Consider the following 26951-nt stretch of genomic DNA (forward strand, 5'->3'; position numbering starts at 1 on the left):
ACAGAAAGGGGAGGAGTGACAAAAGCTAAGGCTACACAGAAAGGGGGAGGAGTGACAAAAGCTAAGGCTACACAGAAAGGGGGAGGAGTGACAAAAAAGGCTACACAGAAAGGGGGAGGCTGACACAGCTACACAGAAAGGGGAGGAGTGACAAAAGCTAAGGCTACACAGAAAGGGGGAGGAGTGACAAAAGCTAAGGCTACACAGAAAGGGGGAGGAGTGACAAAAGCTAAGGCTACACAGAAAGGGAGGAGGAGTGACAAAAGCTAAGGCTACACAGAAAGGGGGAGGAGTGACAAAGCTAAGGCTACACAGAAAGGGGAGGAGTGACAAAAGCTAGGCTACACAGAAAGGGGGAGGAGTGACAAAAGCTAAGGCTACACAGAAAGGGGAGGAGTGACAAAAGCTAAGGCTACACAGAAAGGGGGAGGAGTGACAAAAGCTAGGCTACACAGAAAGGGGGGAGGAGTGACAAAAGCTAAGGCTACACAGAAAGGGGGAGGAGTGACAAAAGCTAAGGCTACACAGAAAGGGGGAGGAGTGACAAAAGCTAAGGCTACACAGAAAGGGGAGGAGTGACAAAAGCTAAGGCTACACAGAAAGGGGAGGAGTGACAAAAAGGCTACACAGAAAGGGGAGGAGTGACAAAAGCTAAGGCTACACAGAAAGGGGAGGAGTGACAAAAGCTAAGGCTACAGAAGGGAGGAGTGACAGAACAGGGGGAGGAGTGACAAAAGCTAAGGCTACACAGAAAGGGGAGGAGTGACAAAAGCTAAGGCTACACAGAAAGGGGAGGAGTGACAAAAGCTAAGGCTACACAGAAAGGGGGAGGAGTGACAAAAGCTAAGGCTACACAGAAAGGGGGAGGAGTGACAAAAGCTAAGGCTACACAGAAAGGGAGGAGTGACAAAAGCTAAGGCTACACAGAAAGGGAGGAGTGACAAAAGCTAAGGCTACACAGAAAGGGGAGGAGTGACAAAAGCTGAGGCTACACAGAAAGGGGGAGGAGTGACAAAAGCTAAGGCTACACAGAAGGGGAGGAGTGACAAAAGCCAAGGCTACACAGAAAGGGGGAGGAGTGACAAAAGCTAAGGCTACACAGAAAGGGGAGGAGTGACAAAAGAGGCTACACAGAAAGGGGAGGAGTGACAAAAGCTAAGGCTACACAGAAAGGGGAGGGTGACAAAAGCTAAGGCTACACAGAAAGGGGAGGAGTGACAAAAGCTAAGGCTACACAGAAAGGGGAGGAGTGATAAAAGCTAAGGCTACACAGAAAGGGGGAGGAGTGACAAAAGCTAAGGCTACACAGAAGGGGAGGATTAAAAGCTAAGGCTACACAGAAAGGGGAGGAGTGACAAAAGCTAAGGCTACACAGAAAGGGGAGGAGTGACAAAAGCTAAGGCTACACAGAAAGGGGGGGAGGAGTGACAAAAGCTAAGGCTACACAGAAAGGGGAGGGGACAAAAAAGGGAGGAGTGACAAAGCTAAGGCTACACAGAAAGGGGAGGAGTGACAAAAGCTAAGGCTACACAGAAAGGGGAGGAGTGACAAAAGCTAAGGCTACACAGAAAGGGGGAGGAGTGACAAAAGCTAAGGCTACACAGAAAGGGGAGGAGTGACAAAAGCTAAGGCTACACAGAAAGGGGGAGGAGTGACAAAAGCTAAGGCTACAGAAAGGGGGAGGAGTGACAAAAGCTAAGGCTACACAGAAAGGGGAGGAGTGACAAAAGCTAAGGCTACACAGAAAGGGGGAGGAGTGACAAAAGCTAAGGCTACACAGAAAGGGGAGGAGTGATAAAAGCTAAGGCTACACAGAAAGGGGAGGAGTGACAAAAGCTAAGGCTACACAGAAAGGGGGAGGAGTGACAAAAGCTAAGGCTACACAGAAAGGGGAGGGTGACAAAAGCTAAAGCTACACAGAAAGGGGAGGAGTGACAAAAGCTAAGGCTACACAGAAAGGGGAGGAGTGACAAAAGCTAAGGCTACACAGAAAGGGGGGAGGAGTGACAAAAGCTAAGGCTACACAGAAAGCTAAAGCTACACAGGGGAGGAGTGACAAAAGCTAAGGCTACACAGAAAGGGGGAGGAGTGACAAAAGCTAAGGCTACACAGAAAGGGGGAGGAGTGACAAAAGCTAAGGCTACACAGAAAGGGGGAGGAGTGACAAAAGCTAAGGCTACACAGAAAGGGGGAGGAGTGACAAAAGCTGAGGCTACACAGAAAGGGGGAGGAGTGACAAAAGCTAAGGCTACACAGAAAGGGGGAGGAGTGACAAAAGCTAAGGCTACACAGAAAGGGGGAGGAGTGACAAAAGCTAAGGCTACACAGAAAGGGGAGGAGTGACAAAAGCTAAGGCTACACAGAAAGGGGAGGAGTGACAAAGCTAAGGCTACACAGAAAGGGGAGGAGTGACAGAAAAAAGCTAAGGCTACACAGAAAGGGGGAGGAGTGACAAAAGCTAAGGCTACACAGAAAGGGGAGGAGTGACAAAAGCTAAGGCTACACAGAAAGGGGAGGAGTGACAAAAGCTAAGGCTACACAGAAAGGGAGGAGGAGCTAAGGCTACACAGAAAGGGAGGGTGACAAAAGCTAAGGCTACACAGAAAGGGGGAGGAGTGACAAAAGCTAAGGCTACACAGAAAGGGAGGAGTGACAAAAGCTGAGGCTACACAGAAAGGGGAGGAGTGACAAAAGCTAAGGCTACACAGAAAGGGGGAGGAGTGACAAAAGCTAAGGCTACACAGAAAGGGGGAGGAGTGACAGGCTACACAGAAGGAGGAGTGACAAAAGCTGAGGCTACACAGAAAGGGGAGGAGTGACAAAGCTAAGGCTACACAGAAAGGGGAGGAGTGACAAAAGCTAAGGCTACACAGAAAGGGGAGGAGTGACAAAAGCTAAGGCTACACAGAAAGGGGAGGAGTGATAAAAGCTAAGGCTACACAGAAAGGGGGAGGAGTGACAAAAGCTAAGGCTACACAGAAAGGGGAGGAGTGACAAAAGCTAAGGCTACACAGAAAGGGGAGGAGTGATAAAAGCTAAGGCTACACAGAAAGGGGAGGAGTGACAAAAGCTAAGGCTACACAGAAAGGGGGGAGTGACAAAAGCCAAGGCTACACAGAAAGGGGAGGAGTGACAAAAGCTAAAGGCTACACAGAAAGGGGGAGGAGTGACAAAAGCTAAGGCTACACAGAAAGGGGAGGAGTGACAAAAGCTAAGGCTACACAGAAAGGGGGAGGAGGACAAAAGCTAAGGCTACACAGAAAGGGGGAGGAGTGACAAAAGCTAAGGCTACACAGAAAGGGGAGGAGTGACAAAAGCTAAGGCTACACAGAAAGGGGGAGGAGTGACAAAAGCTAAGGCTACACAGAAAGGGGGAGGAGTGACAAAGCTGAGGCTACACAGAAAGGGGAGGAGTGACAAAAGCTAAGGCTACACAGAAAGGGGAGGAGTGACAAAAGCTAAGGCTACACAGAAAGGGGGAGGAGTGACAAAAGCTAAGGCTACACAGAAAGGGGAGGAGTGACAAAAGCTAAGGCTACAGAAAGGGGAGGAGTGACAGAACAGAAAGGGGAGGAGTGACAAAAGCTAAGGCTACACAGAAAGGGGAGGAGTGACAAAAGCTAAGGCTACACAGAAAGGGGAGGAGTGACAAAAGCTAAGGCTACACAGAAGAGGGGGAGGAGTGACAAAAGCTAAGGCTACACAGAAAGGGGGAGGAGTGACAAAAGCTAAGGCTACACAGAAAGGGGAGGAGTGACAAAAGCTAAGGCTACACAGAAAGGGGGAGGAGTGATAAAAGCTAAGGCTACACAGAAAGGGGGAGGAGTGACAAAGCTAAGGCTACACAGAAAGGGGGAGGAGTGACAAAAGCTGAGGCTACACAGAGAGGGGAGGAGTGACAAAAGCTAAAGCTACACAGAAAGGGGGAGGAGTGACAAAGCTAAGGCTACACAGAAAGGGGGAGGAGTGACAAAAGCTAAGGCTACACAGAAAGGGGAGGAGTGATAAAAGCTAAGGCTACACAGAAAGGGGGAGGAGTGACAAAAGCTAAGGCTACACAGAAAGGGGGGGAGTGACAAAAGCTGAGGCTACACAGAAAGGGGAGGAGTGACAAAAGCTAAAGCTACACAGAAAGGGGAGGAGTGATAAAGCCAAGGCTACACAGAAAGGAGGAGTGACAAAAGCTAAGGCTACACAGAAAGGGGAGGAGTGACAAAAGCTAAGGCTACACAGAAAGGGGAAGGAGTGACAAAGCTAAGGCTACACAGAAAGGGGAGGGAGTGACAAAAGCTAAGGCTACACAGAAAGGGGGAGGAGTGACAAAAGCTAAGGCTACACAGAAAGGGGGAGGAGTGACAAAAGCTAAGGCTACACAGAAAGGGGAGGAGTGACAAAAGCTAAGGCTACACAGAAAGGAAGGAGTGACAAAGCTAAGGCTACACAGAAAGGGGAGGAGTGACAAAAGCTAAGGCTACACAGAAAGGGGAGGAGTGACAAAAGCTGAGGCTACACAGAAAGGGGAGGAGTGACAAAAAGCCAAGGCTACACAGAAAGGGGAGGAGTGATAAAAGCTAAGGCTACACAGAAAGGGGGGAGGAGTGACAAAAGCTAAGGCTACACAGAAAGGGGGAGGAGTGACAAAAGCTGAGGCTACACAGAAAGGGGGAGGAGTGACAAAAGCTAAAGCTACACAGAAAGGGGGAGGAGTGATAAAAGCTAAGGCTACACAGAAAGGGGAGGAGGACAAAAGCTAAGGCTACACAGAAAGGGGGAGGAGTGACAAAAGCTAAGGCTACACAGAAAGGGGGAGGAGTGATAAAAGCCAAGGCTACACAGAAAGGGGGAGGAGTGACAAAAGCTAAGGCTACACAGAAAGGGGAGGAGTGACAAAAGCTGAGGCTACACAGAAAGGGGAGGAGTGACAAAAGCTAAAGCTACACAGAAAGGGGGAGGAGTGACAAAAGCTAAGGCTACACAGAAAGGGGGAGGAGTGACAAAAGCTAAGGCTACACAGAAAGGGGGAGGAGTGATAAAAGCTAAGGCTACACAGAAAGGGGAGGAGTGACAAAAGCTAAGGCTACACAGAAAGGGGGAGGAGTGACAAAAGCTGAGGCTACACAGAAAGGGGGAGGAGTGACAAAAGCTAAAGCTACACAGAAAGGGGAGGAGTGATAAAAGCTAAGGCTACACAGAAAGGGGAGGAGTGACAAAAGCTAAGGCTACACAGAAAGGGGAGGAGTGACAAAAGCTAAGGCTACACAGAAAGGGGAGGAGTGACAAAGCTAATGCTACACAGAAAGGGGGAGGAGTGACAAAAGCTGAGGCTACACAGAAAGGGGGAGGAGTGACAAAAGCTAAGGCTACACAGAAAGGGGAGGAGTGACAAAAGCTAAGGCTACACAGAAAGGGGGAGGAGTGACAAAAGCTAAGGCTACACAGAAAGGGGGAGGAGGAGGGGGTGTGACGTGTACGCTCATAATCGGGTAGCAAGTACAGGGAGGGAATTTAATGAATAAACTAACACAACAAGAAACACGACAAGCGTACTTGAAACAGAAACAGAGTGAGTATTCTGTAAACATACATGCTGGGAGTCGGAGAGCCGTTAAATAATAAACGAAACATCGAACAATAAAGCAAACACGAGTGGCAGTACAGACATGAAACACATAAACAGAAACAATAACGCCTGGGGAAAGAACCAAAGGGAGTAAACGTGACAGGGCGAAGAGGAGGAGGCAGGAAGATGAAGGACAGGAGTGAGGGTAAAAAAGTCAGACGGGAGAGGAAGAGGACAAGGAGAAAAAAAGAAGGGGAGAGAAAAAGGTGAGGGGAAGAATTGTCTATAAGAGCTGGCACTCGTTTTTTAAGGTAGTGGCCTCACATGAAAGAGGGCATTGTGGGTCTGTTAGGCCTATAGCTCCATTTGCAGCCAGAGAAACACAGCCAAGGATTGTGTTCCAAATGGCACCTTATTTCCTTATAGTGCACTACTTTTGACCAGGGCCCATAGGGCTTTCTAAGGCCCAGAGTGCACTATATAGGGAAAAGGATGCCATTTGGGATGCTATTCAGGCCTCTCCCCCCTCTGCTCTGCTTGGTGTAGTAGCCTGGTAGTTTAGGGACTTGTTTCACTCAACAACTCCTGACAGCTCAGTGGGAGAAAGCACTTCTTGACTAGGCAGTGTGTGCAGATGTGTGTGTAGACGAATACCACCCAATGCCAGTAGTACGTGTGTGCGAGTGTGAGTGTAGTGGGCACTGTTAATGAAAACTTCAACAAAAAGAGTGGAGTGTCAAGGTTGATTAGGCTGAGCTCGAACGGAGGAGTTTTATCGAAGGTGATCGAAGTCAACCTATGTGTGTGTGTTTGCGTGTGTGTGTGAGTGAGCCGAAAAGAGCCCCTCTGTTCTCTATCATGTTAAATAGTGGGTCTTTATCCTAGAGCCCTGTAGCAATAGGAGGAAGCAGTAAACTGCTGACACGTTTCCGATGGGCAGAGTGTATGTGCAGTACATGGCTGTGTATGTGCAGTACATGGCTGTGTATGTACAGTACATGGCTGTGTATGTACAGTACATGGCTGTATGTACAGTACATGGCTGTGTATGTACAGTACATGGCTGTGTATGTGCAGTACATGGCTGTGTATGTGCAGTACATGGCTGTGTATGTGCAGTATATGGCTGTGTATGTGCAGTACATGGCTGTGTATGTACAGTACATGGCTGTGTATGTACAGTACATGACTGTGTATGTGCAGTACATGGCTGTGTATGTGCAGTACACGGCTGTGTATGTGCAGTACACGGCTGTGTATGTGCAGTACATGGCTGTGTATGTGCAGTACATGGCTGTGTATGTACAGTACATGGCTGTGTATGTGCAGTACATGGCTGTGTATGTGCAGTACATGGCTGTGTATGTGCAGTACATGGCTGTGTATGTGCAGTACATGGCTGTGTATGTGCAGTACATGGCTGTGTATGTGCAGTACATGGCTGTGTATGTGCAGTACATGGCTGTGTATGTGCAGTACATGGCTGTGTATGTGCAGTACATGGCTGTGTATGTGCAGTACATGGCTGTGTATGTACAGTACATGGCTGTGTATGTGCAGTACATGGCTGTGTATGTACAGTACATGGCTGTGTATGTACAGTACATGGCTGTGTATGTACAGTACATGGCTGTGTATGTGCAGTACACGGCTGTGTATGTGCAGTACATGGCTGTGTATGTACAGTACATGGCTGTGTATGTACAGTACATGGCTGTGTATGTGCAGTACATGTCTGTGTATGTGCAGTACATGGCTGTGTATGTGCAGTACATGGCTGTGTATGTACAGTACATGGCTGTGTATGTACAGTACATGGCTGTGTATGTGCAGTACATGGCTCTGTATGTACAGTACATGGCTGTGTATGTACAGTACATGGCTGTGTATGTAGAGTACATGGCTGTGTATGTGCAGTACATGGCTGTGTATGTACAGTACATGGCTGTGTATGTACAGTACATGGCTGTGTATGTGCAGTACATGGCTGTGTATGTACAGTACATGGCTGTGTATGTGCAGTACATGGCTGTGTATGTACAGTACATGGCTGTGTATGTACAGTACATGGCTGTGTATGTACAGTACATTGCTGTGTATGTACAGTACATGGCTGTGTATGTGCAGTACACGGCTGTGTATGTACAGTACATGGCTGTGTATGTACAGTACATGGCTGTGTATGTGCAGTACATGGCTGTGTATGTGCAGTACATGGCTGTGTATGTACAGTACACGGCTGTGTATGTGCAGTACATGGCTGTGTATGTGCAGTACACGGCTGTGTATGTGCAGTACACGGCTGTGTATGTACAGTACACGGCTGTGTATGTACAGTACATGGCTGTGTATGTACAGTACATGGCTGTGTATGTGCAGTACACGGCTGTGTATGTGCAGTACACGGCTGTGTATGTGCAGTACACGGCTGTGTATGTACAGTACATGGTCAGTGTATGTACAGTACATGGCTGTGTATGTACAGTACATGGCTGTGTATGTACAGTACATGGCTGTGTATGTACAGTACATGGCTGTGTATGTACAGTACATGGCTGTGTATGTGCAGTACATGGCTGTGTATGTGCAGTACATGGCTGTGTATGTGCAGTACATGGCTGTGTATGTACAGTACATGGCTGTGTATGTACAGTACATGGCTGTGTATGTGCAGTACACGGCTGTGTATGTACAGTACATGGCTGTGTATGTACAACACGGCTGTGTATGTGCAGTACATGGCTGTGTATGTGCAGTACATGGCTGTGTATGTACAGTACATGGCTGTGTATGTGCAGTACATGGCTGTGTATGTGCAGTACACGGCTGTGTATGTGCAGTACATGGCTGTGTATGTGCAGTACACGGTGTATGTGCAGTACATGGCTGTGTATGTGCAGTACACGGCTGTGTATGTGCAGTACATGGCTGTGTATGTGCAGTACACGGCTGTGTATGTGCAGTACATGGCTGTGTATGTGCAGTACACGGCTGTGTATGTGCAGTACACGGCTGTGTATGTGCAGTACACGGCTGTGTATGTGCAGTACATGGCTGTGTATGTGCAGTACATGGCTGTGTATGTACAGTACACGGCTGTGTATGTACAGTACATGGCTGTGTATGTACAGTACATGGCTGTGTATGTGCAGTACATGGCTGTGTATGTGCAGTACATGGCTGTGTATGTGCAGTACATGGCTGTGTATGTACAGTACATGGCTGTGTATGTACAGTACATGGCTGTGTATGTACAGTACATGGCTGTGTATGTGCAGTACATGGCTGTGTATGTGCAGTACATGGCTGTGTATGTACAGTACATGGCATGGCTGTGTATGTACAGTACATGGCTGTGTATGTACAGTACATGGCTGTGTATGTGCAGTACATGGCTGTGTATGTACAGTACATGGCTGTGTATGTACAGTACATGACTGTGTATGTACAGTACATGGCTGTGTATGTGCAGTACATGGCTGTGTATGTACAGTACATGGCTGTGTATGTACAGTACATGGCTGTGTATGTACAGTACATGGCTGTGTATGTACAGTACATGGCTGTGTATGTACAGTACATGGCTGTGTATGTGCAGTACATGGCTGTGTATGTGCAGTACATGGCTGTGTATGTGCGTGTGCGTGTGTGCAGTACATGGCTGTGTATGTGCAGTACATGGCTGTGTATGTGCGTGTGTGTGTGCAGTACATGGCTGTGTATGTGCGTGTGTGTGTGTGTGTGTGTGTGTGTGTGTGTGTGTGTGTGTGTGTGTGTGTGTGTGTGTGTGTGTGTGTGTGTGTGTGTGTGTGTGTATGTGTGTGCGTGTGTGTGTGTGTATGTGTGTGCGTGTGTGTGTGCGTGTTCACAGTCAACCACCAACACATTTCCGCTGTGCAGACAGCGCTCCTACCGCACAGTCCAGGAGTGTCGACCACGACCAGCTTGGCTTTACAAGGTTAAATGTGGTCTTGTCCTCAAAGGGCCTGGTCACACACACACAGGGGAAAGGGACACACTCTCCAGACTGCATATCGCCTCTACAAGTTGAACTTCATCAGAACAACACTTTCACACTAGTATGATTTCCATTTTGTATTGATGTGAACGTTTTCTATCATTCTGTCTGTCTCCACTAACACTCTAACGCGGATGGTGCTCGGCGTCTGCTGTAAGCTACAAAGATGTGTGGACTGACCAAGAGTGTGAACTTCTACCAGGCCTCTACTATTGAAGTCTACGGGAAGGTCCACCCCTTTCTACCCATGCTCACCTTTTGGTAACAACATGCGCACACAACACCTCTGCTCAGAGGACATTCAAGCTTAATTTCTTATGGATGCTTCTATTGCCTAGCACTGCTCTTCAAAAAGGTGTGTGTGTGTATGTGCGTGTTTTCATGCATGTGTGAACAGAGCAGGGTTCAGTGTTGCCTACACACTCCCCCAGGCTAAACCTCTTACTGAAGACTGAAGTGGGTCATACTGTAACAAAGACACCTTTATGCCCAGCGCAAACACACACACACACACACACACACACACACACACACACACACACACACACACACACACACACACACACACACACACACACACACACACACACACACACACACACACACACACACACACACACACACACACACACAACACACACACACAAACACACACACACACAAACACACACACAAACACACACACAAACACACACACGTCTCAAAGTGATATCAGGTTTCATGTTCTGTGTTGTCTAAATGTTCTCCTCCTGACACTTTCCCTGCCTGTCTGTCGACACCTGATCTGCTTGTATGGGAGGGAGGATGCAGCATACCATAATAACCAGGACCGCTCCACTATTAATTAGAGGTGGGGGGAGCATGGCGTAACTATGGTGACCTCCCTTCACCTCCTGTCCATGTCAGTGTGCCAACCCTGTGGCTTAATCAACGGGCAGTGCTCCTCCCCTGCCCCTCTCCTACCCTCCATTTCCTCCTGAGTCTGTGGCACCTCTCTCATCATTGGAGAGGGAGGGTGAGGAGAGAGAGGAGGGGTGAGGACTTGATAGAGGGTGAAGAGAGGGGAAGGCAGAGAGGTGTAGGGAGAGGAGAGAAGAGAGTAGGAGGAGAGAAGAGAGTAGGAGGAGAGAAGAGAGTAGGAGATGGGAGAGAGTGTGAGGGAGGGGACAGGGTGAGGAAGAAGGGGAGGAGAGAGCGGGAGGACAAGGATGGAGGGGTTGATAGGAATACGGTGGGAGATGGAAACTATGAGAGAACGGAGGAGGGGATGTTATCAGTCTTGTGATTGCTTCTAGTCACTCACCATTAGACTGATGTCCTGTGAAACATGATCTGTAGTACCACTGGACTCAGGACTCAAATGTTATCTCTCTCTGTCTCTCTCTCTCTCTCTCTCTCTCTCTCTCTCTCTCTCTCTCTCTCTGTCTCTCTGTCTCTCTCTCTCTCTCTCTCTCTCTCTCTCTCTCTCTCTCTCGCTGCTAAACTGTGTCCCTGGATTGTGGTGAACTTCAGGGCTGCCTATAACCTGTTTGCTGTCAACGGGATCCTCATCATCCACTGCCTATAATTATAGCTCACTTCCCTGTAGCAAACTTCTGACAATGTTCCATGATTCGCTCATAAGTCATATATGCTAACTGCTGGAGCCATGCCTGCTATGGGTGATTGTTTTTGTGAATGAATGACATATTCACACACACACACACACACACACACACACACACACACACACACACACACACACACACACACACACACACACACACACACACACACACACACACACACACACACACACACACACACACACACACACACACACACACACACACACACACACACACACACACCACACACAAACACACACACACACAAATTTGTGGTAAATAGCGTGGATTTTTTTATATGCGTTGTGAGCCCAGAGGTTAGAGAGGTCGTGAGCACTGGTTTAACCTGATTTACACACCACTGTGACCTGAAATGAGTACCACATGACCTGACATACATACACATAGACACACCCTCCTCTGTGCCCGGGTCGCCTGTTCAGGTGTTTATGATTTATTCCTAATGAAAGCCCAGGCCACGACCGCAGTCAAAGGTCAGGGGGTCGGCCAGTAAATCCTAATGGTTTACTAGAGAGACGGGTGAATCAGGGGCAGGGTGTGGGAACGGTTATACGAGCTAAATTGGAGTTACTCCAAGCATATAGAGTCAGACATTGAGACTGACTGGTGAGAAGTGTACTTTGACTGACTGAGGGAGAATTGTCTGAGAGACTGATGAAGAGATGGAGGGATAGAGCATTAGAATGAAAGAGGCATGGGAGAGTTAGCGATGAAGAAAGTTTGAATAAGGGACTGAGTGTGGGCTGGCAGGGAGTAGAGAAAGACGAGTGGAGAGACAGACAGACAGAGAGATATGCAAGGAGGGATGGATTCAGACAGACACTCAAACTGACAGACAGATTGAACCTCTGACCCTATGAAATCTAAGAAGCGGTCTTCCCCAGAACATTTATTTGGACAATACGCACACTGCCCCCTCCTCTTCAGCCGTTCTTTTGACTTTCTCTCTTTCTTTCTCTTTACATTTGACATTTGACATTTTAGTCATTTAGCAGACACTCTTATCCAGAGCGACTTACAGTAGTGAGTGCATCCATTTTCATACTGGTCCCCGTGGGAAACAAACCCATAACCCTGACGTTGTAAGCTCTACAAACGGAGCTACCCCCCTCTCTCTCTCCTTCTCCCCCTCTATCTCTCTCCCTCTCCTTCTCCCCCTCTCTCTCTCTCTCCTTCTGGAGCCCCCTCTATCTCTCTCTCTCTCCTTCTCCCCCCTCTATCTCTCTCTCTCTCCTTCTCCCCCTCTTTCTCTCTCTCTCCTTCTCCCCCTCTATCTCTCTCTCCTTCTCCCCCTCTATCTCTCTAACCCCATCCCTAACTCTTTCTGCCTCGTTCTAGCAGGATGGAGCTACCCCTCTCTCTCTCTCTCTCTCCTTCTCCCCCTCTATCTCTCTCCTCCCCCCATCCCTAACTCTTTCTGCATCGTTCTAGCAGGATGGAGCTACCCCCTCTCTCTCTCTCTCCTTCTCCCCCTCTATCTCTCTCCCCCATCCCTAACTCTTTCTGCATCGTTCTAGCAGGATGTTGTATCTTGGCGTCTCCTCCTCTCAGAGGTATGTCTGCTGTTGTTCATAAACCATGAAAGCTCTCCTCAGATTCCTCTGTCTGGTGTGGTGAAACGTCCCTCCCTCCCTCCCAACACACACACACACTTTTACGTCTTGATGCTGAGTTTCTCAACCCAGGGTGGCGTTTTGGTTGGCCGGCCCATTCAGGACCCCGGCCGTCGCACTGAGGGGGTTTTGGACTTCTCCTCTGTCACCCCTCAGGAGGTGTAGGTGTGTGTGTGTGTGTGTGTGTGTGTGTGTGTGTGTGTGTGTGTGTGTGTGTGTGTGTGTGTGTGTGTGTGTGTGTGTGTGTGTGTGTGCGTCCATGATGTGCTGGTGTGCATGCGGGTATGTGTGTGTGGCTATAATGGACTCTCCCATCCCTCACAGCACATTTCATGTCCTTTATAAACTCATAAAACCACAGGGAATTCAACTCTATTAAAAAAATATATATAATTGAGTGGTGCAAAGTACTGGAACTATGTGTGTGTGTTTCTGTGTGTGTGTGTGTGTGTGTGTGTGTGTGTGTGTGTGTGTGTGTGTGTGTGTGTGTGTGTGTGTGTGTGTGTGTGTGTGTGTGTGTGTGTGTGTGTGTGTGCGCGTGCGCGTGCGTGTGCGTGTGTGTGTGTGTGTCGCATGCCGTGGGTATGTCCATGCGTGAGCGTGAGCATGTGCATGTATTTGTTTGATATTAAAGGGCCATTCATTACCTGCCTGCTGCCCCTCCCTGCTACAGCGCCACACGGTCATTAGTCACTAATGGAGCTGGGAGAAGATGATGTAAGAAGGTTCTGTAGCGATGACATCACCGCATCCTCCAACTCCACCCCAACATTCAGGAAACACTGTGATGCCATTGTTCCAGCGTGCCACCGTGACCTGGTTGAGTGAGTGCGTCATAACCGGAATACATTTTATTTAAAAAAAAACGGAATAACCACAATGCAGCATAGACAGTATAGTACAGCCTTGGAACATTTATACTTAGACTGTGACAGGTGTAGCCGATCAAGACTACATTTAATTTTTACTCTGGTGGAATGCTGCACAGACATGAAAAAAGTGAATGTGTCTGTGACTGTCGCAACATCCGTTGTCGTGGTTACCGGGCTGCTACAGCAACAAGTCCAAATCCATCTGTGACGAGAGCTGCAGGAGTTCTAAAATTCTCAGACAGAATGACCTACTTTTATTTCGGCGCACTCACAACCATAAGCTATTTTCTGTCAACTCGCCATCATTACCTTGTAAATAATGAAGTTGACGTGGGGTTCTTTTCCTGTAATAATGAATCAAAAGTAACTACATTTAAGACGTTGTCAGCTATACTCTGGTCATTATTTGAACTGCCTAACCTGCTAGCTAGTATTCGGTTTTTCTTAGTTTCTTCCTAAGATAAAAGAAATGGGATGCTTGAAAATAATGTTAAGGATTTCTTCTTGGAAATGTACTTAACTTTAGGACAGCTAAACCCTTGTGACAAATGGATACTTTTGTACCCATTAATGTTTTCTTGCGCCACGGCCACAGACACATGTGGCTTCCGGACATTTAAATATAGAAAACTAATTAAACTATTATCCTGCTAGCTAGTAATTAACAATACATTGTGTTAAATAGCTTGCGTTATTTTTGTATTTATTATTTATTTATTTCACCTTTATTTAACCAGGCAGGTAAGTTCTCATTTTGCAACTGCGACCTGGCCAAGATAAAGCATAGCAGTGTGAACAGACAACACAGAGTAAACAATTAACAAGTCAATAACACAGTAGAAAAAAGGGGGAGTCTATATACATTGTGAGCAAAAAAGGCATGAGGAGGTAGGCGAATAATTAACATTTTGCAGATTAACACTGGAGTGATAAATGATCAGATGGTCATGTACATGTAGAGATATTGGTGTGCAAAAGAGCAGAAAAGTAAATAAATAAAAACAGTATGGGGATGAGGTAGGTAAAAATGGGTGGGCTATTTACCAATAGACTATGTACAGCTGCAGCGATCAGTTAGCTGCTCAGATAGCAGATGTTTGAAGTTGGTGAGGGAGATAAAAGTCTCCAACTTCAGCGATTTTGCAATTCGTTCCAGTCACAGGCAGCAGAGAACTGGAACGAAAGGCGGCCAAATGAGGTGTTGGCTTTAGGGATGATCAGTGAGATACACCTGCTGGAGCGCGTACTACGGATGGGTGTTGCCATCGTGACCCAGTGAACTGAGATAAGGCGGAGCTTTACCTAGCATTGACTTGTAGATGACCTGGAGCCAGTGGGTCTGGCGACGAATATGTAGCGAGGGCCAGCCGACTAGAGCATACAGGTCGCAGTGGAGGGTGGTATAAGGTGCTTTAGTGACAAAACGGATGGCACTGTGATAAACTGCATCCAGTTTGCTGAGTAGAGTGTTGGAAGCAATTTTGTAGATGACATCGCCGAAGTCGAGGATCGGTAGGATAGTCAGTTTTACTAGGGTAAGTTTGGCGGCGTGAGTGAAGGAGTTTTTTGCGGAATAGAAAGCCGACTCTAGATTTGATTTTCGATTGGAGATGTTTGATATGAGTCTGGAAGGAGAGTTTACAGTCTAGCCAGACACCTAGGTACTTATAGATGTCCACATATTCAAGGTCGGAACCATCCAGGGTGGTGATGCTGGTCAGGCGTGCGGGTGCAGGCAGCGAACGGTTGAAAAGCATGCATTTGGTTTTACTAGCGTATAAGAGCAGTTGGAGGCCACGGAAGGAGTGTTGTATGGCATTGAAGCTCGTTTGGAGGTTAGATAGCACAGTGTCCAAGGACGGGCCGGAAGTATATAGAATGGTGTCGTCTGCGTAGAGGTGGATCAGGGAATCGCAAGCAGCAAGACCAACATCATTGATATATACAGAGAAAAGAGTCGGCCCGAGGCTTGAACCTTGTGGCACCCCCATAGAGACTGCCAGAGGACCGGACGGCATGCCCTCCGATTTGACACACTGAACTCTGTCTGCAAAGTAGATGGTGAACCAGGCCAGGCTGTTCTTAGTTCTGCATTTTTTAACGTAGCATGCTTATCTAAAATGGTGAGGAAGTTACTTTTAAAGAATGACCAGGCATCCTCAACTGACGGGATGAGGTCAATGTCCTTCCAGGATACCCGGGCCAGGTCGATTAGAAAGGCCTGCTCACAGAAGTGTTTTAGGGAGCGTTTGACAGTGATGAGGGGTTGTCGTTTGACTGCGGCTCCGTAGCGGATACAGGCAATGAGGCAGTGATCGCTGAGATCCTGGTTGAAGACAGCGGAGGTGTATTTGGAGGGCCAGTTGGTCAGGATGATGTCTATGAGGGTGCCCTTGTTTACAGATTTAGGGTTGTACCTGGTGGGTTCCATGATGATTTGTGTGCGATTGAGGGCATCTAGCTTAGATTAAAGGACTGCCGGGGTGTTAAGCATATCCCAGTTTAGGTCACCTAACAGAACAAACTCTGAAGCTAGATGGGGGGCGATCAATTCACAAATGGTGTCCAGGGCACAGCTGGGAGCTGAGGGGGGTCGGTAGCAGGCGGCAACAGTGAGAGACGTATTTCTGTAGAGAGTAATTTTCAAAATTAGTAGTTCGAACTGTTTGGGTATGGACCTGGAAAGTATGGTATTACTTTGCAGGCTATCTCTGCAGTAGACTGCAACTCCTCCCCTTTGGCAGTTCTATCTTGACAGAAAATGTTTTGGTTGGGTATGGAAATCTCAGAATTTTGGTGGCCTTCCTGAGCCAGGATTCAGACACGGCAAGGACATCAGGGTTAGCAGAGTGTGCTAAAGCAGTGAGTAAAACAAACTTAGGGAGGAGGCTTCTGATGTTGACATGCATGAAACCAAGGCTTTTTCGATCACAGAAGTCAACAAATGAGGGTGCCTGGGGACATGCAGGGCCTGGGTTTACCTCCACATCACCCGCGGAACAGAGGAGGAGTAGAATGAGGGTGCGGCTAAAGGCTATCAAAACTGGTCGCCCAGAGCGTTGGGGACAGAGAATAAAAGGAGCAGATTTCTGGGCATGGTAGAATATATTCAGGGCATAATGCGCAGACAGGGGTATGGTGGGGTGCGTGTACAGCGGAGGTAAGCCCAGGCACTGGGTGATGATGAGAGAGGTTGTATCTCTGGACATGCTGGTTGTAATGGGTGAGGTCACCGCATGTGTGGGAGGTGGGACAAAGGAGGTATCAGGGGTATGAAGAGTGGAACTAGGGGCTCCATTGTAAACTAAAACAATGATAACTAACCTGAACAACAGTATACAAGGCATATTGACATTTGAGAGAGACATACAGCGAGGCATACAGTAATCACAGGTTTTGAATTGGGAGAGCTAGCTAAAACAGTAGCTAAAACAGTAGGTGAGACAACAACAGCTAATCAGCTAGCACAACAACAGCAGGTAAAATGGCGTAGGCTAGGCAGAGGGGGTCGTATTAACTACACACAGAGCCTGAGTGAGGCTGGGGCCGACAGATAAACATAAACAAGCAGAATGGAGTACCGTGATTAATGGACAGTCCAGCATGCATCAGCTATGTAGCCAAGTGATCAGTGTCCAGGGGGCAGCGGTGGATGGGGCAGGGAAGCTAGACTGGCGAGTATTATCCAGGTTTAAAAAACTGGCTGGCTGTGCAGAAGGTAAAAGGTAAAAGCCGCTAGCAGTGGCTAACAATGACTAAATAGCTTGTAGCTGGTTAGCTGGTTAGCTTCTGGAGGTTCTTGAGTGTGTTCTAAAAATAAAAAATAATAGCGATTCCGTATCACATTGGGTGAGGCAGGTTACCGGAAGGTATAAACAAATTAAAAATCGAAAAGAGATTGAAAGTAAATATGGGTCCAGTGAGTGGTTGGGACGCGACGATTCAGACGGTTAGCAGGCCTGTGCTAACAAGCTAACAGTTAGTAGGCCGGGGCTAAACAAGGTAGCAGTTAGCAGGCCGAATTAGCAAGCAAGGAGATAGCAAGGGCTAGAAAGTTAGCCTTTGGGGACGTCGCGATGGGGTGAGTCTGTTTATGCCTCTTCATGCGGTGACATTGATAGACCGGTCGAGGTCCGGATATTGTAGCCCAGGAGTATGCTTCGGTGGTAGCACAGGAGCTCTGGCCGGGCTAGCTTCAAGCTAAGTGGATGGAAACGCTAGCCAGGAGTAATCATCCGGGGGTTGCGAGTTAGCTAGTTAGCTAGTTGTGAAGATCCAGCTGAAAATGTTCCGTTTGCGGTGGGAATCCGGTGGGAATCCGGGGTTAAAAAAATAATAGGTCCGTTATGCTCTGGTTAGAGTCGCGTTGTTCGAACTGGCGAGAGCTTTCCGAGCTAAAGGTTCGCTGATGACCGGTTAGCTGAAGAACGCTAGCAATGGTTTGCTGACTGATAGCTGGTAGTTAGCTGGCTAGCTTCAGTTGAGGGGTTCCGGATCCGAAGTAAATATAAATACTTTAGAAAAAAAAGCAGATCCGCGCTACATTGGGTGAGGCGGGTTGCAGGAGAGTATTTAGATGTTGAGGTTTAGCAAAATGTTTTACAAGATATACGAAGAAAAATATGTAAAAAAACAATATATACAAGAGACACGACACGACAAGACGTCTGACTGCTACGCCATCTTGGTTAGCCAAGTTCTTCTTTGCGAATTGACGAGCTAACTTAGATAATGTTAACGTTGTTAGCTATGTTGGCTATAATGTTGCTACGCGTTAGCTTGCTAATGTTGTTACCTAACTTACCGGTCACGCAGTCCCTCTACCCACCATCTCTCTTATCGGGGACAACACCTTCTCCTCCAGCTGGTCCACATGAATGGTCTCTCAGCTCCCTTCTTCGGCAGCCGACTTAATGTCAGACCAGCAGCATCACTGTCCCTTGCCATACCCCAACGGCAGAGACAGACTCGGCCACTCTTGCCCATCCTCTCTTTTGGTCTCGGTCGACAGTGACCCCGCAGTCTTTGAGTGTCCCCAACAGCAACCTTTTCCAGTCTGCTATTTCCTCCATCATCACTTGTTTTCTGAAGTTTCTATTGCTTTCCTTGGTTATGCATTTTTGTTTTTATATAAGTCTGATGGCTATATTTGTGAAAAAAATCTAGTTTATTTTTCTACGTGAAGTGTTTGTGGGCCAAAAAGAATTATCTTGAGACATAAAGGAGATAAATAAATGAAATTAAATGAAATCTCAGCATTTTATTATAGTGGGCCAAATCCTATCATCCCTGTCAAATAGGCTTATTTATTGGTTTCAAGCACGTCACTAATGTCAATGCCACAAAATAAGATATTTACAAAGTTCTTAGGAAAGATATTTACGAAGTTCCTAAGAAAACAATGAATTCCCTAAGAACATTTTGAGGAATTACACTTCCATCTTCCGCTACTCCACCTCTGGTCCACCCGCTACGCCATCATTGACTTGAATGGGGCTGCAAGTTCTATTCATACAATTTCTATGGCAGCTCATGCAGTCAGGACCATCATCCAAAATTCCATGACCGTCACAGCTCTAGCATGCGTGTGTGTGTGCGTGTATGTGACGACGGTTGGCCCTATCTATTTGAGGCAGTTTTTCCAGAATGATCCAAAACATTGAGTCCACTGCCATTGGCCTCTGTCTGTCTGACTGGGCACCAGTCACACCAGTAACTGTTCTGATGTAGTGGTCTGATGTTGTGACTACTAGGAAAGAAAAAACTTGGAAGGGTGACCTGACCACACACACACTCTCTGACTGCCGTCTGCAATGTTCACTTCTATCCTTCTTTCTTTATTGTATTTCTGCTGGAGGTTGCCACAGTGAACAAAGAGCATCTCTCTCTTTCTCTCTCTACCTCTCACCCTTCTCCGTTCCTTTGCTGTCGTTCAGTGAACAAAGAGCTATGTTTCAGGTCAGCTCAAAGCTAGGATGATGAGTTAATCCCAGGTGGCATTTATCTTCAGGGATTCTCTTACCTCGTCTCCTAAACACCTGCCTGTTCCACCAATAAACAGGGAATCCTATTGTTCTGTTGTAGAAAGGTTCTGCAATCAGAACTCAGGAAAGTTGAGAAGGAAAAATAACCTTTGAACTAATCAGCATGAACCAAAGCAAACAATGAATCACTCCATATCTCCCGGCCTGGGTGGTTTACACCGCGGCTAGGCTGCTAGCTCTAGAATGGTTAGCTTAGCCAGTTAGCCATAACAAACGTAGCTTGTTTACTGATACGGTGTGGGGATTAGCACGCCACACACACAGTTAATGGACTCCATATTGGCCCTGTAATAAGATACACAGCAGTCTTACTGAGTTGCTCACACAGAGTAGCTTAGGACCCTACAGGATCATTGACTAGCACTGAATCCTTTTAAAACTTCTGTCTGACTGACAATTCTCAGTCTGTCGGTCTCGTTTGATGTCTGTCCGATTGGCTTCATACTAGTATGTATCAGCTCTCAGGTATCAGTCTCTCAGCACACTTCAAATCAAATACAAGTGTATTTGTCAGGTACAGATTTACAGGTGTTATAGTGCGTGCAATGAAATGCTCATGTTACAACAGTGCATTAGAAAGGGAAAGGGGGATACCTAGTCAGTTGCACAACTGAATGGCTTCAACTGAAATGTGTCTTCCGTATTTAACCCTTCTGAATCAGAGAGGTGGGGGGGCATTTAACCCCTTCTGAATCAGAGAGGTGCGGGGGCATTTAACCCTTCTGAATCAGAGAGGTGCGGGGGGGGCATTTAACCCTTCTGAATCAGAGAGGTGCGGGGGGGCATTTAACCCTTCTGAATCAGAGGTGCTGGGGGCATTTAACCCTTCTGAATCAGAGAGGTGCGAGGGCATTTAACCCTCTGAATCAGAGAGGTGCGGGGGGCATTTAACCCTTCTGAATCAGAGAGGTGTGGGGGGCATTTAACCCTTCTGAATCAGAGAGGTGCGGGGGGCATTTAACCCTTCTGAATCAGAGAGGTGCGGGGGGCATTTAACCCTTCTGAATCAGAGAGGTGCGGGGGGGCATTTAACCCTTCTGAATCAGAGAGGTGCGGGGGGCATTTAACCCTCTGAATCAGAGAGGTGCGGGGGGCATTTAACCCTTCTGAATCAGAGGTGTGGGGGCATTTAACCCTTCTGAATCAGAGAGGGTGCGGGGGCATTTAACCCCTCTGAATCAGAGAGGTGCGGGGGGCTGCCTTAATCGACATCCATGTCTTCGGCGCCCGGGGAACAGTGGGTTAATTGCCTTGCTCAGGGGCCAGAACGACAGATTTTTACCTTGTCTGCCTCGGGGATTCGATCCAGCAGCCTTTCGTTATTGCCCCAATGTTCAATACAAATACACAAACTAAATGCTACATTTACATGAAGTACATTTGTGGTGCTTGCTTTAGCTCTTTAAGGTATTTTTAGTGGTAGTGGAAGAAGTTCAAAGCGTTTAACTTGACTAGTTAAAAAGCAAAGCAGTTAGCATATAGTCAAAGTTACATTTTGAAAGAAATATATACTATATATTTTGAAAGAAAATACTATATATACTATAATATACTATATACTATATCATTGTCTGTCTACATAGTTATATTTACCCTCTCTAATGGTCTGTAGGCTGCCTTGCACGGTAGTAAACCCCCATCTGGTTGGCGATCCTGTTGTGTCCTTTTCAGACTGGAAACATCATCTTCAACCTAGCTAGGAACACGGAAGTAGGATTAGAGATGACTTTGTTTTCATTTCAACATTATTTTTGTGGAGTAAAGAACGACATGCTGACTACACGACTCTCGTTCGAATTATAATGTCTAAAACTACAAGTGGTGCGGGTGTGAAAACTGAAAGAAGAAAGACATGACAAAAGCGGTCTTCTGTCAGAAGATGGGAATAAAAGGTAGGATCCTGTGCAATAATTTACACGTAGATGTTAACTGTTAATTATGTTAACTGATGTGGCTCGTGCAATGGAATATCTTTTTGGTAATATCAGTTGAGTTGAATCAACAAATCTCAGCACATATTTTAGCACAAATTTGACTTCCTGCTTTTGCAATGACAGCCAGTCCACCTATTATGCCATCATGACTTGAATGGGGACGCCAGCTATGTTTACACTATTTCCATGGCAGGAGGCAAAAAAGCTCACTCTACATTCAAGATTTTATTTGAATGATGATGTAAATGATCAAACAATAGAATACTGTAGGAAACGCACAGCTGTTCAAGGTCAGATGTTATTATATTGGACTCATTTTGCCATGTGCAGTGTAACTTTGTGGTCCTTCTGTGGCTCAGTTGGTAGAGCATGGCGCTTGTAACGCTAAGGGAGGGGTTCGATCCCCGGGACAACCCATACGTAGAATGTATGCACATGACTGTAAGTCGCTTTGGATAAAAAGCGTCAGCTAAAATGGCATATATTATTATTATTATATTTAGTCAGATGCTCTGTCCTTCTCTCTGCTGTAAATCCATTCATCCATTCAATCTTTGTTAATTAACATCCTGTTTTCTGGTTGTTGTGGTCCATCATAAAGCAGTGAATGTTGAAAGGGAGAGAAAATATATCATAGTTTTGCAACTTTTGGGGAGGGATTTCTGAATTTGAAGACTTGCTATTTGTGGTGGAAGGGAGGAACGAGGAATTAAAAAGTTTTAGGCGATTATTAGGGAAGATAAATATGGTGCATCTAGTGATGATAGTTTTTTTAAATAAAATGTTGTGGTAAATGAAGTAGTTGAACTTCAATAACTTTTTGTCTAACTGGTTGGGAAAATGGTCAAAGTAGCTGATTTGTGTCAAACAGTTGAATTGGAGTTCATAGGGAATGGAATGCTTACTTGTTTTATTAGTCGTATATATACAGAGATACACATGGAATGCTTGCAGGTTCCTTCTCGACAATGCAACAACAATAAGAAACAATAAAAGATAAGAATACGAACAGTAAATGACTCAGTTGTCACGCCCTGACCTTAGAGCTTTTTATGTCTCTATGTTGGTTTGGTCAGGGTGTGATTTGGGTGGGCATTCTATGTTCCATTTTCTATGTTTCACAGAACTGTTAGTTTGTTCAAGTGTTTTAATAAAATATCATGAACACGTACCACGCTGCGCTTTGGTCCAATCATTTACAGCAAGAGGAGAGTGACATCAGAAGGATGAAAATGAAATCAAACTTTATTTGTCACGTGTGTCGAATACAACAAGCGTAGACCTTACCGTGAAATGCTTACTTACAAGCCCTTAACCAACAGTGCAGTTCAAGAAGAGTTAAGAAAATATTTACCAAATAAGCTAAAGTAAAACATTTAAAATAATAAAAAGTAACACAATAATATAACCATAATGAGGCTAAATAGAGGATACCGGTACTGAGTCAGTGTGTGGGGATACAGGTTAGTTGAGGTAATCTGTACATGTAGATAGTAGTAAAGTGACTATGCATAGATAATAAACAGCGAGTAACAGCAGTGTACAAAACTAATGGAAGGGGTCCATGTAATTGTCTAGTGGCCATTTGATTAATTGTTCAGCAGTCTTATGGCTTGGAGGTAGAAGCTGTTAAGGAGCCTTTTGGTCCAAGACTTGGCGCTCCGATACCGCTTCTGCCACGTGGTAGCAGAAAACAGTCTATGACTTGGGTGACTGAAGTATCTGACAATTTTATGGGCTTTTCCTCTGACACCACCTATTATATAGGTCCTGGATGGCAGGAAGCTTGGCCCCAGTGATGTACTGGGCCATACGCACTACCCTCTGTAGCGCCTTATGGTCATATGCCGAGCAGTTGCCATACCAGGCCGTGATGCAACCAATCAGGATGCTCTCGGTGGTGCAGCTGAAGAACTTTTTGAGGATCTGGGGACCCATGCCAAAACATTTCAGTCTCCTGAGGGGGAAAAGGTTTTGTTGTGCCCTCTTCAAGGCTGTGTTGGTGTGTTTGGGCCATGATAGTTTGTTGGAGATGTCGACACCAAGGAACTTGAAACTCTCACTCTCCCACTGCAGCCCCATTGATGTTAATGGGGGCCTGTTCGGCCTTTCCTGTTGTCCACGATCAGCTCCTTTGTAAAATACACACATTAGAATTTGTATAATACCGGACGGTTACAATTTATAGTCCAATATGTAAATGTGTATTAGGGATTGGGGCAGTGTATAAAGTGAGCAGTATAATATGAGTCTGGTAGCAGAAGTTGTGGTGTGTGTGTGTGTGTGTGTGTGTGTAGCATGAATGTATTCAGAAAGTATTCAGACCCCTTCACTTTTTTTCCACATTTTGTTACTTTACAGCCTTATTTTGAAATTGATTAAATTATATACATTTTTCTTATCAATCTACACATAATACCCTATAATCACAAAACGAAACAGGTTTTTAAATCATTTTGCAAATATTTACAAATTATTTGTAAGTATTCAGACCTCTTTGCTCTGAAACTCAAAATAGAGCTCAGATTCATCCTGTTTCCATTGATCATCCTTGAGATGTTTCTACAACTTGATTGGAATTAATTCAATTGATTGGACATTATGTGGAAAGGCACACATCTGTCTATATAAGGTCCCAGTGGACAGTGCATGTCAGAGCAAAAACCAAGCCATGAGGTCGAAGGAATTGTCCATAGAGCTCCGAGACAGGATTGTGTGGAGGCACATATCTGGAGAATGGTACCAAAAAATTTCTGCAGCATTGAAGGTCCCCAAGAACACAGTGGCCTCCATCATTCTTAAATGCAAGAAGTTTGGAACCACCAAGACTCTTTCTAGAGCTGTCCACACGGCTAAACTGAGCAATTGGGGGAGAAGGGCCTTGGTCAGGGAGGTGACCAAGAACCCAACGGCCAATCTGATAGAGCTCCAGAGTTCCTCAGTGGAGATGGAAGAACCTTCCAGAAGGAAAACCATGCATGCAGCACTCCACCAATCAGGCCTTTCTGGTAGAGTGGCCAGACGGAAGCCACTCCTCAGTAAAAGGTACATTACTGCCTGCTTGAAGTTTGCCAAAAAGGTACCCTAAAGGACTCTCAGACCAAGAGAAACAAGATTCTCTGGTCTGATGAAACCAAGATTGAACTCTTTGGCCTGAATGCAGGCACCGCTTATATCTCGCCAATACCATCCGTATAGTGAAGCAAGGCAGGGAATTGATTGGGAGTCTCATAGTGCGGGGCACAATTGTCCCAGCTTCGTCCTGGTTTGGCCGTGGTAGGCCGTCTTTGTAAATAAGAATATGTTCTTAAATGACTTGCCTAGTTAAATAAATAAAAAAATAAAAAAATGGAGGTGGCAGCATCATGCTGTGGGATGTTTCAGAGCTCTCAGGACATCTTACAGATTACTGCACCTGTACATAGCCCAACTATAATTTAGCCCAAACAACTACCTCTTTCCCAACTGTATTTTATTTATTTATTTATTTTGCTCCTTTGCACCCCATTATTTTTATTTCTACTTTGCACATTCTTCCATTGCAAAACTACCATTCCAGTGTTTTACTTGCTATATTGTATTTACTTTGCCACCATGGCCTTTTTTGCCTTTACCTCCCTTCTCACCTAATTTGCTCACATTGTATATAGACTTGTTTATACTGTATTATTGACTGTATGTTTGTTTTACTCCATGTGTAACTCGTTGTATCTGTCGAACTGCTTTGCTTTATCTTGGCCAGGTCGCAATTGTAAATGAGAACTTGTTCTCAACTTGCCTACCTGGTTAAATAAAGGTGAAATAAAATAAAATAAAAACATCAGACTGGGGAAAGGGTTCATCTTCCAACAGGAAGGGAAAGTCTCTGCATGTCCTTGAGTGAACCAGCCAGAGCTCAGACTTGAAGACTTGAACCCGATCGAACACCTCTGGAGAGACATGAAAATAGCTGTGCAGCGACGCTCCCCATCCAACTGGACAGAGCTTGAGAGGATCTGCAGAGAAGAATGGGAGAAACCCCCAAAATATAGGTGTGCCAAGCTTGTAGCGTCACACCCAAGACCTGGAATGCATTTAAATTAATCAACCAGCTTCATAAGGTAGTAGTAGTTTCAATTAACAGATGTGCCTTGTTAAAAGTTATTTTGTGAATTTCTTTCCTTCTTAATGCATTTGAGACAATCAGTTGTGTTGTGACAAGGTAGGGGTGGTATACAGAAGATAGCCCTATTTGGTAAAGACCAAGTCCATATTATCCAATCAAATGTATTTTATATTGCCCTTTGTACATCAGCTGATATCTCAAAGTGTTGTACAGAAACCCAGCCGAAAACCCCAAACAGCAAGCAATGCAGGTGTAGAAGCACGGTGGCTAAAAAAACTCCCTAGAAAGGCCAAAACCTAGGAAGAAACCTAGAGAGGTACCAGGCTATGTGAGGTGGCCAGTCCTCTTCTGGCTGTGCCGGGTGGAGATTATAACAGAACATGGCCAAGATGTTCAAATGTTCTTAAATGACCAGCATGGTCCAATAATAATAAGGCAGAACAGTTGAAACTGGAGCAGCAGCTCGGCCAGGTGGACTGGGGACAGCAAGGAGTCATTGTGTCAGGTAGTCCTGAGGCATGGTCCTAGGACTCAGGTCCTCCGAGAGAGAGAAAGAAAAAGAGAGAAAGAGAATTAGAGAGAGCATACTTAAACTCACACAGGACACTGTATAGGACAGGAGAAGTACTCCAGATATAACAAACTGACCCTAGCCCCCGACACATAAACTACTGCAGCATAAATACTGGAGGCTGAGACAGGAGGGTCAGGAGACACTGTGGCCCCATCCGAGGACACCCCGGACAGGGCCAAACAGGAAGGATATAACCCCACCCACTTTGCCAAAGCACAGCCCCCACACCACTAGAGGGATATCTCATGTCAAGAACAGCTCAAATAAGCAAAGACAAACGACAGTCCATAATTTCATTTAAGACATGAAGGTCAGTCAATGCGGAAAATTTCAAGAACTTTGAAAGTTTCTTCAAGTGCAGTCGCAAAAACCATCAAGCGATATGATGAAACTGGCTCTCGTGAGGACCGCCACAGGAAAGAAAGGAAGACCGAGAGTTACCTCTGCTTCAGAGGAGTTAACTGCACCTCAGAATGCAGCCCAAATAAATGCTTCACAGAGTTCAAGTAACAGACACATCTCAACATCAACTGTTCAGAGGAGACAGCGTGAACTGCGTCTTCATGGTCGATTTTCTGCAAAAAAAAACACTACTGAAGAACA

At 46.1% G+C, this 26951-nt stretch overlaps 1 long non-coding RNA gene across 1 annotated transcript in view; it reads left to right on the forward strand.

Annotated features, from left to right (window-relative positions):
• Window positions 1-5583: 5583 nt before the first annotated feature.
• LOC127911968 (uncharacterized) overlaps window positions 5584-26951 on the forward strand; it is a 134393-nt gene continuing 113025 nt past the window's right edge. The window contains exon 1 of the long non-coding RNA XR_008079886.1: window positions 5584-5826. This is a non-coding gene — a long non-coding RNA (uncharacterized LOC127911968). The remainder of the gene's footprint in view (window positions 5827-26951) is intronic.

The sequence above is a fragment of the Oncorhynchus keta genome, chromosome 26, assembly GCF_023373465.1.
Source record: "Oncorhynchus keta strain PuntledgeMale-10-30-2019 chromosome 26, Oket_V2, whole genome shotgun sequence".
NCBI classification, from domain to species: domain Eukaryota; kingdom Metazoa; phylum Chordata; class Actinopteri; order Salmoniformes; family Salmonidae; genus Oncorhynchus; species Oncorhynchus keta.